The 12,597-nt window shown below is 38.4% G+C and overlaps 1 protein-coding gene across 1 annotated transcript in view; it reads right to left on the reverse strand.

Moving 5' to 3' along the window:
* The window catches only part of PRKD1 (protein kinase D1), a 399,928-nt gene that overhangs the window by 10,153 nt on the left and 377,178 nt on the right, over positions 1 to 12,597 (reverse strand). The gene's annotated exons all lie outside the window — the stretch shown is intronic.

Raw genomic sequence — 12,597 nt, forward strand, 5'->3', positions numbered from 1 at the left:
AAAGGGAAAACCCGAAGCTTCAAAAGGCTATGTACCTTGGTCAAAACCAGACAGTTCCTAGGTAACAGAGCTGAGGCTGAAACCTGGGGTGAGAGGAGGCTCTGTCTCCAAAACTTATGCTCTTAACCTTCATGGCATAGAGAAGCCATGTTACACCATTGTCTCATTATTTTATTACTAGCTGACGATAATCTCAATAATTAATTAAAATTTCAGATTTTTTCTAGTCACGAACATTAAGTTTTTCTTAGTTCTACTTCCATCACACTTTGATGGACTTAAATACAGGGATATATATTTAATCTTTGTGGCCGTAGCGCACCATTTCAGCATTCAAAGACTATTCTGAACATGATGTGATCCCCCATCATACAGACTAATCCTCCTAGGTTTCTGCCATCTTCAGACTGAATGAGCCCATCTGCTACGGATTTTTTCAATTTATTTAGATCCCTTTTTTTCATGACAAGACTTAAGCAGAGAGATTGGTGACTCTATCAGAGATCACACTCCCAATTACCTCTTAATTATTTTTTTGAGTAAAGATGATACACCAGCAATGTTTCCTCCTAGAAGTATTCCCACTGAGCCCATATTTTATCATCTTTTCCAAAGCTATCGTGGGAGATTTTGCCAAGACACATCAACTCTTGTTACTACCTGTTCTACCAATTTGGCAATCCTATCTAACAAGAAAATGTGGTTATTCTGGAATAGTTTACTCTGTGTAAGCTAATACTGACTTTCAGTCATTTCCTTCTAAGGATCAGGATTTGTTTTCTAAATGTTTGCAACCCATCTATTCAATCATTCATTCGAGAATTTTGCCAGGGACCAATACGAAGCTTCCTGAATAATTTTCAGAATCGATTCCCTTCCCATTTTAGAAATTCAGAGAACTCTGGCCTGTCTTAGGTATCCTGGTATCTCTCTCATTATCTAGGACTTATTAAAAATTTCTCACAATTGCTCTGTTAGCTTCTTCAATATGCAGTACATCCAGTTCTGAACGTTTATCACATTTTATAGCTGCCACCGAGTGCCCCCCTTGTGATACCTCTACTTCCCCACCCCCCAGATGCTAGCTTTCAGCAGAGAGCCAAGCTAATGGAAAGACAAAGGCAGTAGCAAAGAAGCAGGTAAGACTAATAAAACTGGGGCAGCCACAGCAATCCCAGAAGAAAGCCAATAACCAAAAGGAAAAAAAAAAAGTCCAAAGTGGGTCTAAACTTCAGTTCCAAAGCTCAAATCGAGATTCAGAAATTTTATCTGGAGGGGTTGTAGTAAGGCATACCTTGGGAAGTAATTAGGATCTAGAGAGAATGTGGTAGAATAAGCCTTTGGAAGTGCAGAAGAGAGGGAGACAGTGGGAGAGACAGATACACAATCGGGCCATTCTGTGAATTCCACTCAAAAACATCAAGATAGAAAGGGAACATGGTCTGGCTATGGGAAACAGGAGGGAAAGAAGAGGAATGCAGCAGGATGGAAAGTGAGGTGGAAAGATGGCATGCTGGTGGAGCAGCAGGACAGAAAGCTGGTGTCCATGGGGGTGGAGCCAGAGGGATGCAGAAACTCCAGGTAACCTGGAGATCATGAGGATCTAGGGGCCTGTAAGGAATCAAGAGCCCACAAGAAAGGGTATTTGGGGAGGCAGAGAATGCTTGAGAAGTTACAGGTGCCCTGTGCCTCCCCCCATGAATACAGCAAGAAGACTGTATCTAGATACCTGGACTTCGTAAGGTGAGGTTTACTACCACACAGCTCTGACCTCTCAGCAGTTTGGGGCAATTAGCACATATCCAGATGCCATTTTAAACAGCAGGGGTTGGGTTAGGGCCAAAGCAGCGCAGGAAATGGGAATTCTCTACTCTCTTGAGCTATACTTCTTATTTCACAGGACTCTTTCCTTATTCTTTCCATTTGAACTTTCTCTCTCTCCTTGAAGAAAATAGGAGCGAAATAGGCATTGGCTAGTTCCTCCTTCTCTTTGCAGAAAATATAGTATCAATTTTTTCAGAGTTGTATAATGATTTTCTGATTGCATGTGCCCATTTATTCTGGGAGTTAGCCTTCCTAGTTTGTTCTGAGAGTTTTGTCCATCCTTAAGCTCAATCCTCTTTCCATCTTGTAAAAAAACAGTCTTAAATTGAGCTCTCTGAACACCTTCTTGGGCAGCTACATTAGGGCAATGCAGAAAGTCCCCCCCCTCTTTTTTTAATTGGAAGTTCTTAAACATTATATACTTCAATTTTTCATTTTTAAAGAATTCCCTCTCTCTCATGAACAAAGAGTTTTGTGCTCTCTAAAATGTCTCTAGCCATGGGCTTGACCTAAAATATTTCCCATAAATTAGGAAAAAAAAAAAAGGGGGGGGAAAGAAAACATGTTTTTGAGTTTTCTTTTTTGCTGTACTAACATCACAGCTAACACGATTACTTTCTCCCTAACATCCCGTACAGCAATTCTCCTCGCTGCCCCATCAGATGAAAGACTAAAATGTCAAGAAAGCAAAGAGAAAATTTTATCAAATGTTCTCTTTTTAGCAGAATGGGATTTCTAGCAGATGTTAGGATGGCTAGCGGAAGTTCTCTGCAGCTTGTTTGCCAGGTACACAAGTATACTTGAAAAAAGACAGGATCAAATGGTATATGAAGGTGCTAAAAGGATTTATGTTTTAAAATGAAAAGAGATGCTCCATCAGAGTGTTATTTGCATAGACTCCATTTTCTTCTGGTATCAAGTAATTATCTTTGAGATCACAGAAACCACGTTACAGCCGTTGTCATTTTAGGGCAAGTGCCAAGTGCTTGAACACAACAGGCTCTGTGTCATTGTTCTACTCATAAAAGCTACATTTGCATGAGTCATTGCTGTAGCTAAACTGAAGGGCGCCCAAACCTTGGAGAATATCCTATGAAATAATGGAATGGGACATCTCTCAATACTTAGTAGGTCCCCCAGGTCATAGCTCTCAGTCATTTTCCATTTACCAGCCCCACACTAGATTTTAGCTCCTTTAAGGCGACACATATTGTGCTTTATTCATTTTTTTCACATATATTTCAAACAAAATATATCATTTAATATGTTAGAAGAATGTTTCCTCAATAGCATTTGGTACATTGAACACATTAATTAGAAATTCAAATGGCCGTTTTCTCAGCTCTTAGTTTTAATAGCCATATTGAGTGCATATGGTTTGTATATTTTGCCTAAAAATATGCCTGGGTGGTAGGTCATCACAACTCTACAAAATGTAACAGATCATAGGATCAGTGCCTCCTGTCAGAAAATCAGAATGATCCTGGGAAGATCTCCATCATTCCCGTAAATATCATAGAGATCACATTCATGTTCCAATGTGTATTTTCCAGAAGGGAAATTACCTGTGAAACTCAGGGCTGACCTCTTTTGCTCAGACAGTAATTTCCTTTTTTTTTTTAATCTCATTTTTTCCCCACCCCCAAGTCCTTCTGGTACTCATCCTCAAATTACAAACCAGCTCAGAAATATCATTCTGGGATGGAGCTGTCACCAGTCAACTGCCAGACTCCATGCCTTCAAGGAAGTTTGTTCTTTTCCCCTTTAATTCTGCCTCACAGCCTGCCTCGGTGTGGTGCTTCGTACTTCTCTCTTTGGTTTGCTTCGTGCTGATGGTAAGTTGTGTGTTTATTTTAAAAATCGTTTTACAACCCTTCACATTCCAGCTCTCAACCCGGCATGTTGTTGCCTGGCAACACTAACTAGGATGCTGCTCTCAGGGGCTGAAGCCAGAGGCTGCAGGCAGCAAACAAGGCCACTGGAAATCATCACCTCACTTGTTCCTGAGTCGATTACTGAAATCCAGTGAAGTGCAAGACCTTTAGAGACACTAGTCAGTGTCTTCCCCTTCTTTCCTCTCCTCCGTAGAAAGTTGTTCTATCAATAGTTACTCCTTTGCTTTGTATGCAATTTCATTTTCCACCTGAAGGCCAGCAACACAATCTTTGAAAATCATGAATTGTTAAACACATGCACACAACTGCCCCCAAAGAGATGCCCAATTGATTCAAAATCTAATAAAGAAATAAAAATATTTATATTATTTTGATGATGCTTCTTGTTTTTAGGTGCCATTGAGTCGGTTCTGACCCCATATGAAAGAGTAGGGCTGCTCTCTAGGGTTTCCAAATATGGGCTGGTGGATTTCAACTGCTGACCTTTGGGTTAGCAGACGATCTCTTATCACTGTGCCACCAGGGCTTAATATATTATTCTGATGATATTTAGGGTGGCTTTTTTATTTCCATTTTCACTGCACATTAAAATCTTTTGAAGAGGTCTTTGTTATGAGTCAGAATTGACTCGACAGCAATGGGTTTTTTGTTTTGTTTTAAATACGGATACTCGAAAGAAATGCCAAGTGAAAATTTTTATAAAGTGGGCCTCTGAAAAGTCTGCAGTTCGAATCCACCAACTGCTCCTTGGAAACCTTAAGGGGCAGTTCTACTCTGTCCTACAGGGTTGCTAGAGTCAGAATTGACTTCATAGCAACCGGTTTTTGAGAGGTGTCCAGGTATCAGTAATTTTATCAGCACTTTGTTGTTGTTGTTGGTTGTTGTTGAGTCTCATGAGCACCTTAGGTTTTTCTAATATGTGCAGCTAGGGTTGAGAATCACTTTGCTAGGCAGTGCTTCTCAGACTTTTACATACATGTGAGTCATGCTGGGATCTTTGTAAAGCGAAGATTTCTGATATTCTGTTTTTAATGGTTTCCAGGCAATGTCGACACTACTGGTCCTCAGATCTCATTTTGAATAATAAGGGGCTAGAGGATGTGCACTGGCTTCTGGGTTTAGAGGATGTGAGGATCACTGATGGCTCAGTGGTTAAGAGCTAGGTTGTTAACCAAAAAGTCAGCAGATCAAGTCCACCAGTTGCTCCTTAGAAACTCTATGGGGCAGTTCTACTCTATCCTATACTGTTGCTATGAGTTGTAATCGACTTATGGCAATGGGTTTCTGTTTGGAGGATGTGAGAATGCTGACAGTGGTTAACAGCTGGTTTCATACTGACCAGAGGTCCCCTAAGCAGATGGATATAAATCCAGGGAAAGGTATCTGTTCTCAGCCCCATCTTGTTTAGTATTCTGGAATGAGGGCATAGAAGGGTTATGTGATAACTTCTCAGAAGACACTGAGAGGAAGAGCAAACAAGCTGGATTACACAAATAAGTTCCAAAACAATTACGGGTTGAAGCAATGGGCTATCTGGTAAGATAAAATTTAAGATGGACAAATGAAACTAAGGTACTCTGGGTAACCTCCTTCCAAAAAAAAAAAAATGTAAGTACAAATTGGAAAACCTGGCTTATCAACAAGATATGTGAGAATGAATTCAGGATTTTACATCTACAGTAAACTCAATGTGAGTCCATTGATTGCTCCCAAAGTTAATATTATTTTATGCCATGCTACCAGAAATGTGTTCTCTATAATGAGGGAAGTGGTGGCTTCACTATATTCTTACCTAGACTGATTGAACTTTGAGTCAGATCAGTGCTGGGTTTTGACTTAAAAGGAACATAGATAGATGAGAGTGAACAAGAGGGTAAAAGAAAAGCTGACTTTCCAGGATAAGAGAAAGCTTGAGGGAGACATGATGGCTGCTTTCAAAACTCTGAAATAAGCCTTTATTTGGAAAATGTTCCTCATGGATTGAATTGTATCCCCCCAAAATATGTGTATCAATTTGGCTAGGTCATGATTCCTAGTATTGTGTGACTGTCCACCATTCTGTCATCTGATACGATTTTCCTACGTGTTGTAAATCCAATCTCTATGATGTTGATGAGATGGCATTAGCAGCAGTTATGTAAATGAGGCAGGATTCAATCTACAAGACTGAATTGTGTCTTGAGTCAATTTCTTTTGAAATATAAAAGAGAAAAGTGAGCAGAGGGTCAGGGGACCTCATACCACCAGGAAACACGAGCCACGAGGATAGCCACGTCCTTTGGACCTGGGGTCCTTGAGTCGAAGAAGAGTGATGAAAAGGAAATTCCTCCAGAGCCAACATACAGAGAAAGCCTCCCCCTGGAGCCAAAAAAAAACCCCAAACCCACTGCCATCGAGTCGATTCTGACTCATAGCGACCCTATAGGACAGAGGAGAACTGTCCCGTAGAGGTTCCAAGGAGCGCCTGGTGGATTTGAACTGCCAACCTTTTGGTTAGCAGCCATAGCACTTAACCGCTACGCCACTAGGGAGCAGAAGCCCTGAATTTGGACTTCTAGCTTCTTAAACTGTGAGAGAATAAATTTCTCTTTGCTAAAGCCATCTACTTGTGGTATTTCTGTTACAGCAGCACTAGATAACTAAGACAAACCTGTTCTACCAGTGGGTTTAAACACACAGACATTTTTGTTCCTTATGTTAGAGTCAAGTTCAGTAGAAATGGCCTTCCTCATGAGTCTGTATGCTTTACATTGCTGGAACAATTCACGAGTTTTCTGGATAATTGCTTAGTGGATTTGGTGCTGTGGAGGGAACTTGTACTTCATACAGGGGTTTTACAAGATTTTTAATGTCCTGTATTTTGAGATTTATTCAGTGTTGTCATTGTGGAAAAAGGCAAACATATATAATGTTTAACTTTTGTTGTTGCTCTACTCTGACATTCTACATCTATTCAGATGTCATATTTCAACTAAACCATGATATACATTCAGATGTGAAAATTTACTTACATAATTAGCAAATGTAGAAAAAATTGCAATTTTGGGGCAAATAAACAGCCAGTTTTTGAGCACTTGCAACGCCAGTGGTTTTGCTAAAGCTCCTTCTTAGCAGTTGCTCTCTAAAAATGATCATTTGTTAGAGAAAATTCCATTAATTATATTTTACTTGCTATCAGAATAAATGATTCTTTTACTGATGGGACATCTTTTCAGACATTACCTCATCTGGGTTTTGAAATAGGTAAATATATACATTCAAAAATTCACTCAACTGGTGGATATTTTTTAATTCATTATGTGATTTTTGGCTCATAGTTTTCAAGTTCCTTATTATGCATGCTTCTTTTTTTTTTCTTAATTAGACACAATTAATTCCAGAATTTCAAGGAGAGATTGTTTAAGATGTTCAGCCCCAGTGGACGTTCTGACCCACATAATTCACTTTAGTTTACCAATCTTGATTGAATTTCCTGGCACCTAGTCAGCATTTTTAAGCAGTTCACTGGCTAATCCCCTCACATCCCCTCCGTGCTGTTCCATCTGACAGTGGTGTTAATATGTTGACAAATCAATCTATCATTAATATTCAGCAGGCTTGCTGGATCCGCAAGGCTCATAAACTGTTACAAACACAGTTTAATCATTAAAATGACAATTGTCTTTCTTTTGTTTCTCATACCATTGGTTTTCTGGGTCTCTTCTATCCAAGGCTTATTTTCAATGGGGTTATTTTTTGTTTTGCACAGTGTGTAGCCAAAGAGGGACCTACAGCTGGTTCCTTTTCATGGCAAAGTACTACTTCCAACTTCAGTGTTCAGTGTTCTGCAACACTGTTGGATTTTGAAAACATACCATGTGCTAATGCTGCTAGGCTTTGATTTAGCTTTGCTTTATGTTTGTGCTGGCTGCATTTTTTATCTCCAGTTTCTGGGGAAGAAATACACTATGGCCAATTTTATTGGAATTTACCCAGCTGAATGGGAAAAAAAATGCTTTTAAAATAAGATTTAGATGCCTTGACAAATTTAGTGGTATATTATTCCAGCCCTTCTATGGTTTGTAATGCCATATATACTATACTGTACATAAATGTTAGCAGACGATTGAGACCAAGCTGTACTTGGCAGGGAAAAGAAGAGGCAGAAATACTACCTGAGAGGATGTGGGAGCACCCAAGTGGAACAAACCTACACCACTACTGCACCACCACGATTTGATAATTAATTTTGCATTAAAGACAAACGTTAGGATTAATGCAGGATGTTGTTTTTTAATAAATGGTATGTCAAGGCTTTCTGCCTGATTTTAATTCTTGATAATACCAACTAACCACGTGACTCTGAAGCAGAGCCCTAACAACACAGCAGGTGACTTGGGAATAGGTGATTCTATAGACTTCACCTGTGAACACAGAAATTGATCTTCTGTCTGCAGGGGTCGGGGGCTTGTTGTGAGACAATTTCTGAGGCTGCCTCTGTGTTGATTACTGCCTGCTTGTCTCCCTAATGGCATATAAAGGAATATCAAAACTCAGAATGGAAAAAAAAAAGAGTAAATTCTCCGGTGATCTCCACGGTCCATTACTAATCTTCCTCGAATTTACCGTATGCCTCTAATTGAACACATTAATTCAATCTGATGATGGAAATGTACTGCTACCCTAACAAGTGCTCTCCCATCACTGCAGGTTTGTCATCGTTCCCCCAGGAAAAATGACTCGCTCTGAGGAGCATCACACTTTGCTTCACTAACTATACGATCTACATCATTTGGTTCCTGTGTCACTTCTTTTTTTGCTCTAATAAACTCTGGGGAAAAGAAAAAGCTGTATACTAAACTTATAAAAAGAAAAGAATAACCTAAGACTTGTGTTACGATTGGAAAGAGAACCTGTTTGCTTTTCACACTTGAAAATTCTCCTTTGTGTGGACATAGGCTTAGAGACTTAAGATTTCATCTTCTTCATCTGTTCAGACTCTATCAACTGGTGTTGCAGAAAAGGAAATGTAATTTATAGCTGTTCAGTGAATAGGATTTATATATAAAATATTATATTTACTCTTTGTTTAAAATTTTAGACAAGTTTTAGACCACACCAAAGGATTTAGAGTTATACAAAAGGCCGTGTTCCACATATTTCTGGATCCTGTTTTCACACCATGTGTTTTTACTCATTTTTAAATTATTTTTTAATGAAAGCACCACATGTACTTGGTGAAAGATCTAATTCAAACAATAAGAGTTCAAAGTAAAAAATAAAAATCACTTATCCTGTTCACCAGAGATATATCTCTTTTAACTATTTAAAAAAAAAAATTCTTCTGATTACCTCTATACTTCTAAATAATAAACCAGCATCTTGAGTCATTAACTTTAAGCCTGTGCTACTCAAAGTGTGGTCTGTGGAGCAGTGCCAGTCTGTTATTGGTCTACGATGAGTTAAGTATACAGAGTAAGACTAAGCCTTGAGAAACTTTTACACAATTTGACATCGCTGTGACCTTTCATTGTATTTTACAAAGTATTGGTCCATAAACCAAACAAAACCAAACCCACTGCTGTCGAGTTGATTCTAACTCATAATGACCCTATAGGACAGAGCAGAACTGCCTCATAGGGTTTCCAAGAAGCAGCTGGTGGATTTGAACTGCTGACCTTTTGATTAGCAGCCAGGTCCCCAAAATCAATGTTTGGAAATTAAAAATAAAACAATTAGGTTCTTTACTATACTACAGACAGTTTGAGGAGAACCGCTTTGAAAAATAACCATGAATTCCCTGCTCTTAGGGGTTAGGAATTGTTTCATTTCAGCTTTTTCTACCTTATCGTCTTCCTCCTTCTCCCAATTGTTCTAATTATATTAAATTATTGTACTGGCCACGTTTGTAACTTACAACAGTCCCTGGCACACAAGATGAGATATATATAGTGTTAGGTAATACATACGTAACATTTATTCAAAAGTTTTAGCTGTCATAATCAAATCATATATTAAATCATACACTTATACATATATAACTTGGTTCACTCACTTAGGCAGAATCCCATGATGACCTGTGAAGACGTTAGGGCTCTTACACCTCTCTTCCTCTCTTCCCTGTCCTCCTTCTTCCCAGGGTTATAGAGGTTTCAACATCTACATCCTTTTGCATAACTATAAATGTTACCTATGCTTAGTCTGCAGCCCTGGTGGCACAGCGGTTAAGAGCAATGGCTGCTAAGCAACAGGTCAGCAGTTCAAACCCACCAGCCACTCCTTGGAAACCCTGTGGGGCAGTTCTACTCTGTTCTATAGGGTTGCTATGAGTCAGAGTCAACTCAACAGCAATGGGTTTATGCTTAGTCTAAAGGTGGTCTAAAATTTCAAATTAACGAACAGAATGTAATTTATATATAAATATTATTAACTGACAAACAGAATTATGAAGAAAACTCAACTCTCAATCTCTAAACTCATGCCCATTCAGAAGAGAATTTTCAAATGTTAAAGTCAAAGGGAATCTCTTTTCCCACATTCCTTCAACACTCCAAATCATAACACATATATTAGTTGCTTATTTATTATACAACTTTCTGTTTTCCCTGGAGTTTACAATTTTTTTCTTGACAAAAAAACTTGTGCTTCTTTTTCTATTTTTACAACGTTCATGGCAATCTGCATCAAAATATATTTGACATTTTGAACAAATAATATGTTCTTACATTAAATATTTGATAAAAAAAATGATGTGGATGCAAACAGATGTTAGGAATGAGAAAGGCATTTTATAATTTATCTAGATTTGATTAGTGGAACCTTAAAAAAAAAATTTAGGGCACCATCAATTTACAGGTCTTTCATGGGATCTGAGCTCTACAGCAGCAGTTCTGAAAGTGTGATCCATGGGCCTTTACATTTCTAGCACAGGATGTCATTTTATGAAAGTGGAGCCTAGGAATCTGCATTTTTAACTAGCTCCTCTGATTGTTTGCATGTCAAAGTTTAAAAATGCCTGCTATAGGTTCAGGGCTAGCCTATGATTGTTTGCATGTCAAAGTTTAAAAATGCCTGCTATAGGTTCAGGGCTAGCCTATGACAGTTTGATTAAAATGAGTCCTAGTCAAGGAGGTGCCTTGGCAAAATTATTAGGAATCCCCTGCCTGGCAAATATTCCTGTGTTCTATTTGATAATTTTCCATATCCTATTTCTATGTGCTACACCTTTGGCACTTCAGTCATAGAATAAGACTTGTTTGCAATTTTACGTTCTTTTGGGAATGCCCAGGATTCACTCTCATGACATACCAGACATATACCAGGTGTGTCAAACAGGGAGGATAATCTAGTCTATCTTTTGCTCTTTCAGAATATTTTTAAATGCAATGAAAAGAGAGGCATAGTAAAGGTAGATGATAAAGTGAGACATAATTTCCCTTAGTTTCAAATGATTATTTTAAAATGTGATATTGGACTGCCTTTTCCATAAGATAAAGTAAATTAGCTCAAGTAAGTAAGTATTTTTAAATAGGTATGTGGGTCCTTTTAAGAAACTGAGAAAGGCCCATAGGATGGATGAGCTGAGAGCTAAGCCTGACCCGGTATAAGATGAAGCTGGAGGCAGGAGTGGGCCATGTCTAATTAGCGATGGGCAATTATGCTAGATGATGACAAATGACCATCCAGATGGTCATAATAATGAAATGAAACAAGGTGGAACATACAGAACTGCCTTAGAATGAACTAATAAGTTCCCAAACTCCCAGCCCATGATGACCTAGAGTCTCCTCTTGAGCGCAACTGTTGTAATCATATGACACACAATAGAGTGTTTTGCTTGCATACATGCTGTCAATATATACATACATGCACACATACATTCTTACTTAGCTTTATAAATGTATATAACTTTTTATATATATATACATGTATACAACTAAAAACATACATATAGACAGACAGAACATGTAAAGTGACTGACAAACGTTTAAGTTGTTCAATATATTTAAGTTCATATAGTTAAGCTAGTATGTTGAACATACTTTATGTGCCCAAGCCCTGTGCTAATCACATTCTGGAACAATGTCATTCAACATTCATAATAACCTAATGAGGTAGGATTTATACATAGGATTTATATTTCAGAAAAGAAAACTGAGACTTAAGAGAGTAAGTAACTGGGATAAGGTCACCGATACAGTGAGTGGTAGAGCTCTCAACTCAGATCTTTATCACAACAGGATCCTATCTTCAAGTATTTTAGAAATTATTAAAAATTCTGCTTTGCCAATCTAGCTCTATGCTGACACTTTGACATCACCTAACTTTCCTTTGTATTCAAACACGAGTCTGCTTATACACCAGCAGTCAGGAAGCTTCATTTCTGTTCAGAGCATCAGTCAGCAAATGGTAGGTCTCCTCTGCATCAAAGGCGAGGACAAGCCACACAGCCCTACTGAGGAAAGGCTAGCTAAATTCCTAACCGGTACCTGAGTCACTCGGAACTAGGACTCCTGTCTTCTACCTAGGCTAGTCTCACTGTCATTAGTTCGGAATGGTAGGAGTGCTTAGATATATTTGTAATCAATTAAAATGTGTATTTCCTATTCAAATATAAATGCCTTTTGAATTCTCATCCTGTATAATTCCCTTTTTCTGAAATGCCATATGCCTTCCTTTTCGATTCAGCAGTGAATGGCCTAAGTTCTGCCTCTTCCGAAAATGCTGTTCTGACCAGTCAAGTTGGTAGATTCTCCCTCCTCTGACTTCAAGACACTGATTTCATATCTAACAAATCAAGGAAATGAATTATCATGTTTCCAAATGCACATTACGTATCTCCCCAAACTTTGAAGTGTATTTTATGTTTTGCCTTTTACTTTCATATTAGCTTTAAAAA

This window comes from Loxodonta africana, chromosome 10 (genome assembly GCF_030014295.1).
Source record: "Loxodonta africana isolate mLoxAfr1 chromosome 10, mLoxAfr1.hap2, whole genome shotgun sequence".
Classification (NCBI taxonomy): Eukaryota; Metazoa; Chordata; class Mammalia; order Proboscidea; family Elephantidae; genus Loxodonta; species Loxodonta africana.